The sequence below is a fragment of the Aplysia californica genome, unplaced genomic scaffold (genome assembly GCF_000002075.1).
Source record: "Aplysia californica isolate F4 #8 unplaced genomic scaffold, AplCal3.0 scaffold00636, whole genome shotgun sequence".
Classification (NCBI taxonomy): Eukaryota; Metazoa; Mollusca; class Gastropoda; order Aplysiida; family Aplysiidae; genus Aplysia; species Aplysia californica.
The window spans coordinates 348,031-354,390 of record NW_004797906.1 but is presented as its reverse complement, the minus strand read 5'-3'; the positions used below and the strand labels follow the sequence as shown (position 1 = coordinate 354,390).

The 6,360-nt window shown below is 36.9% G+C and overlaps 1 protein-coding gene across 1 annotated transcript in view; it reads left to right on the top strand.

Annotated features, from left to right (window-relative positions):
* Positions 1–288: 288 nt before the first annotated feature.
* The window catches only part of LOC101855675 (growth hormone-regulated TBC protein 1), a 50,352-nt gene continuing 44,280 nt past the window's right edge, over positions 289–6,360 (top strand). The window contains exon 1 of the mRNA XM_005107837.3: positions 289–399. The gene's annotated coding sequence lies outside the window, so the exon portion shown is untranslated. The remainder of the gene's footprint in view (positions 400–6,360) is intronic.

Below are 6,360 nucleotides of genomic sequence, written 5' to 3'. Positions count from 1 at the left end.
AGTTACCTCCCGTGAATTTAATATAATTATTAATTAATTATTTATTTTGTTTTTCATGCTCGACACACACGATTTCCATGTTTCTATTATAAATAATAAAACTTGGGACATTTTTTAAATATCAGTTCTGTTCTCTGTTAAATAGATTCTGATCTAAACTCTAGGCGTTTTTTTGCTTTTAGTTTTAGATCTAAACTTCTCAATTACTAACTGAATTGTCAACTTAGAGTTGAATAACTCCACTGCTAGAACTGCAATACGCGCTTGCCGGTTGAATAAATTATTGACTCTTTCTTCACAACAGACAACGGTGTGTTGAGCATTATGACTATGATCGTATTTAGCCTACAATAAAACTATTTTGTGCTTTTTCGACAGCCAAAGGTTATGACTTTAAAGGTGAGACATTAAATACAAGAATCCTGCTCATAGTTGCATTGTTGGTTTAGAATAGGATTAGGTTATCTCGTTATGTTTATTGTTTGTTTACGTTGTCACCTGAATGAAGGACCAACCTGAATTGAAATTGAAAGAAGAAGCAGTGTTCATTCTCTGTCTGGATTCATTTCATTATTGCTTTTGTTTTTGTTATTAATTTCTACCTAGATCTAGATCTAGTCTAGGTAATGGAAAGTAGAGTTAAAAAGTTCTAGTTTACTACTTACTAGGCCTGCATATAATGTATGAAGGACTGCCGTAACGAGTGACCGCCCCAACAAACACTCTAGCTAGACTATAAATTATAAAGAAGAGACCTAGAAAAAAATCTATCCCTAGACTAGATCTAGATTCTATATACTGCCTTATAACAGCTAATCCTATCCCTAGCCCAAGCCCAAGCCCATACTCTAACCCTTTCTAACGACAGCCTCAGCCCTAACCCTTACAATAAACCTCAATGTATTTCATAGTCATACTTGTTATAGGAATTCCTGCCTCAGATAATCAATGTTACTGTAATAATGAATCATGTTTATTTTTAGAACCAGATCTAGAATTTAGAGATCTAGATTTAGACTCTAGATCTAGAGTCTAGTCTCTATGGGAGTTGACAAAAGTCGAGAGAAGATTGAGGGGTATTTTCATAGAATCACTCCCGTCTCACGGCTGCTATCTATTCCGTTTTTTCCTGACGACGAATTATAAGGTCAGTTTTTTATTTTTATTAAGGCTTATAGGCTTACAATTTAAAAAAACAAAAATGTATGTGTAGTTCCCCCGGACGCGCAATTTACGCACTAGCTTTTAAATAGGAGGGCTTTTGTTTTATTAAAAATATTTGTGAAAGTTTGTGTAAAGGGAGTAGAGGGGGAGAGAGAGAGAGAAGGAGAGAGAAAAAGCATGTCAGCATGTCTCTATGTGAGGCAGCTTGGTGAAATTAGGCGCTTGTCAAAAAAAAATCAAAAAAAATCAGAGAAACAGGCATTTTTCCTCCAGTTTGGAATTTTTTAAAGGATTTTTATTTTCTGCTCAACACCTTGTATGTACATTCAGAAACACTTTTATTTTGTGGATTTCATGAGAAAATGTTGATTAAATGTACGTAAAATGTAAATTTGCAGTTTCCAAGGAGACCTGAGCTATGGAAGTCACCAAACTTTGGCGGCTATTTGCTCGCTAATTTTACTTCTGAAGCCAGCGACCCCATCTCCTTCAGTTGCAAATATATCTCCACTTCTATTCAAGATAAATTGATATTTTTTTAGACGAAAGCAAGGCAAAATACAACCTTTAAGATGATACAAATATCTCTATATATGCCCCCAAATTAGCGAGCGTCGGATTCCACCGCGTCATGACACATAAAATTGATTTAATAACTATCAATAAAATCTGAGCTCTCCTATTTCTTTTAACCGGATGAAGAACCCTGATAGTATCTGCAAAAAATTCAATTTTTTTCTTGAATTGCCTTTCCATCTGTTCTACATGCTACTTAAAAGTGATGTAAAAATTTAAAATGTACACATTAATATGCCTTTATTAGCATGAATTTGTTATACACACATTTATTTGAAATTTTCCAGTTGATTTTGACTCTTGTACCAGATGACCCCACACCTCCTTCTGTCACAAATTTGACTTCTTTTCAAGATAGTCGGATATTTTTTCCATCAAAATCAAGACAAATGAACAGGATTTAAGATTTAAACCGGTTAATAACTCCATATTAAAAAAAAAAATAAAAAAATGATGAGCACTTGTTTCTACCGTGTCATGATATTTTAACCGTATGACAGAGAAACCTTTCTATATTATATTGTTACTCTCAGTATACTTTTAATCTCGTTTGATAATTTGTTATCCGTGGGTCATTGGTGAGCACTTTATTACATGGTTGTCTCCTGCATTCCTATCTAACTCCTTTCGTTTCTAATCTCTCCTTCTTTTCTTAATGTGTTTCTCTACCCCCCGGGGCAGTGCCACTGAGTGTAGTGTCTTTAGGCCATTCCCAAAGGGGGGGACATTTCTTGTTCAAGCATAGTAGAATTGTAAATGGGCTGACTCATGTCACGTTCATAACTGTGCCTGATCTACAACAGGGAACTGCTGCTTCTTCTTTCCTGATCCTTACTATTGTCATTTTCCTCTACTGCTTTTGTATTTTTGTCACTCTCTTGTGACCTGCTATTTTGGGGTGCCTTGATAGTCGAAGCAGACTTTGTGCTGTTGAAGCTAGAGAGGTGAGCAACCTAATTCTGATTCTCTGTAAAGACTTCTCTGTTGACACCCACCCCTTGGCGCTCATATGACCTTATAAATGCTGTTGCGAGCGCCGTAAAACCCTCTACTATTTAAAAAAAAAATGTGTTTCTCTTTAGTCACATCTGAAATTTTTTACACTTTAAAACTAGATTTTTAAAAATTACTTTTATTTTTAATGCTGAAATTCATTAGTCTTTTCTCCCACTTCTATTTTTAACATTATAGATGAAAAAGGAATGGGAAGAGTTCCGCTGACAATATTATTCTCATGTAGCAGTGAGAAGTGATTAATAATAAGGCTAATTATATCTTTTTAATAATTTTGTAGTCAAAATTTGATAAGTTATTTTTCAGTAAAAATTCAATTTTCCAGATATTCAATTGAAATTAAAACTTCGACTGTAAGAGTTTTCTGTCAATTTCATAATTTCCCTAAGCTTACAGAAGAAAGGTCTTGTAGTACAAGTTTTACTTTTTGCTGACTTTCTCCTCCTTTAGATTGCTGGGTTTTTTAAAACTGTTATTTTATTTTTCTTTCTTATGGTTTTTTTTTGGGCTTTTAATATGGACAGTCTTAAGCTACTTAGGAAAGAATGTGTGTCAAATCTCTGCCTATATCTCTTTCCTTTTTGTTCTCTCTGCTCTCTTACAAATGCAGTTGAACGTGCTATAGTGCCCATCTACAAGACAACCACCTGTACAAATGACCACTTTTCTCATCGCCCCTTGCATTGTTTGAACTGCTATAATTAAACTGTCTAAGATGTCAACCTGTCTTAGAGGACCCGGTTTTTCCTTGAGAAAGGATGATTGTTTGGGACAATTACAACTGTGTATAGGTTCATATATTCTGTCTGTCAATGTTAACTTGTGGGTGGGTGGCGTGTGCTCAGGTATGGTTTTCCCCTTCTTTTCCATCTATATCTATTGTCTTTATTCCCCTCCTTCATTTTTGGGTTTGTTACTACTCTCCTGTAGCACCTCTAATCTTCAGCACTTGTTTATGATCTAATTGTGTAGCAAATGCTGTAAAACTCTTTCTGAAACAATAACGAATGGTTAACTTTAACAAATCATCGCAGTGTTTTCCCTTATTTCCTCTATAAAAGCACAAAAAAAGAAAGGAAAAGAGAGTCCCTTTACTCTGATGAGTCATTTCGCCTGAGTTTGTTTAAAGCAAAGTCCACCCTGAGATGTATGTAGGAATCAGCTCCGTCGTTCACTTTCTGCTTGCCCAATCCAACGCTTTGACGGTTTAACAACGTTCTTCTGTGTGGTTTTGTTTCTTTCTTATGGTGTGTCACCGAGATTCCGAGTATTTACTTTTCTCCTGCAGACCTCTGGCTATTTATTACCCCGTGATTCATACTGGCAGGAGTGTTCGCAGGTTACTAACAACTGGTGGGTTTCTTATACGTTTTTTAAATTTCAACATGTTACGTTGTATCTGTATCCTACGCCATTCCTTTTTCCTAGGAAAAATTGTGTGCCTCAATTTTCCCCAATGAAAGTATTTTCGATGGGGGAATGACTGCCTAAATTTGGAAGTTTTGGTGCACTGAGCTTAAAAGAGTGTGGGTATGACTGGCGACTCGGGGGTTGACAGGGGGGAGGGGAGGGGATGCGGTTGGTTAATTTGTAGCGGAATATCAGTTCCCAGTTTACACAAATCTACCAAATACTTAGGTCGAGTCCTAGGCTCATTTCGATCCAAGACCGCTTAGACATCGTCACACGAAACCCAACAGTTTAGGCTTGTATGTCGGTCAGGAACGAGAATGTAAGCAAGATTTCAAGCGACGTGGCGGGCTATTTATTGCTGTACTGTACACTGATTAAAACAAAAACACACAAAAAAACCAACTGATGTGTGCATTTGCCCGTTTCTTTTATTTTAAGAACGCTTTGAATTTATGACTTAAGTCGCCGAATGTCATGTCATTTGTGTGTTTAAGGCAGCAGCGCCCTTTTTCATTTAAACATATTGTTTTTTCAAACGACTTGAATTCGCGAATTTCTTTAAAATTTGCGAAAATCCCTAATTCAAATCCTGTCTGATAAACAAAGCCTACAAAAGAAACAAAAACAACAACAAACAACGACCAAAGAAAAACAGCCCAACAAAACAAAACAAACCCCAACCCGTCCCCGTATACAGTAGGCTATCTAATTGGATCACTATGACAATCTTTATATTATTATTTATTAGTTGTGTACTTCCTTCTCCCATTCCCAACGTTTTGTTAGTTTGAGTCACCAGGAGGACCCCTCAGTCTTGGTTTGTCTTGTCAATTGTCAGTCTCTCAAGTGTCAAGTGGCCCAATGACTAGTAGTGTGCCCTCCGACACTCCAGTCCGCACTGACTCTTTAACTCTTTGAGGACATAGTGGACACGTATTATGGTCGCTTTTAAGGACAAGCGGGCTAACCCAGAAATCTTGACCTACACCAAAAGTGGGCTTTGTTCTACCTATAGGAGAAGTTTGGTTTCATTGATGTGTATATGTGTTTGGTTATATAGAAAACTCTACTTAAATTGTCTTTAAAAGACATTGAACAAGGGGCAAAAACTTTACCTTTGATATTCTCAAAACAGCGTTTTTCGGGATAGCCCCCTTGTGCTTAAAAGCGACCATATTATGCCCGACCAGCAGCAGGCCATTAAGCTATGTTGTGACACTTTTCAAACCATCAAACACAGATCAGAAACGCTACTTTGAAATTTATGTCAAAGTAATGCTATTTTGCATATTATCATAGTATAATGCTACTTTGCACACACACACACACACACACACACACACACACACACACACACTTGTACACACTTGTATACTCACACATGCAAACATACACACACTTGTACATATATCACTGTAAGGCCACTCTGCATAATATATCATAATAATGTTACTTTGTATATACCCTTATCATAGTAACGCTACTTTACGTGATATATCATAGTGACGCTACTTTGCACAATAATATAGCATAGTAAAGTTACTTTGCATAATATGTCAAAATAACGCTATTTTAGAAATATATATCATAGTATTCAGATTATGAAGAAAACATATTGGAAAAATCTTGACAAAGAAAGATAAAATATTTTGCCTGTTTTTAAAAAAATGATCCCCCCGACAGCGCATCGTCGATGGCTTAAATTGCAGGGCGTACTGGACATCGAGTATCGGGAGCTGAGTGCTCTATCTTGTACTGACTTATAACTACAGTATCCCACTTTGTGGATGCAACGTTGGTCACAGCCGCTGCTAAGCCTGTGGTAAAATTCTTCCTTTCAGACCAAAAATTGTTGCACAGTTGATACCCGTTCCCAAGGAACGTCCGTTTCCTTGCCCTTTGTACCAACTCCCATTTTCGTTCCATTTTTAAAAAGACTGGAATTCAGTTCTCTCAAACTGATTTATATCAGAACCGAAAAGAAAAAAAGATTGAGATGCTGCTGTAGGTTCACGGTTGGCGGGTTCTCTTGCGCGGCCTGCTCCTTCGTTCTTATCAAACACGTCCTCTCGTCTTGTTTCATTTGTTTTTGCAAAGTGTTTTACGGCGCTCGCAACTGCATAAGGTCATATGAGCGCGCGGGACACACCTAATATTTTCAGTTGGTAGGAAATTTTGAATTTTGCCCGGGTG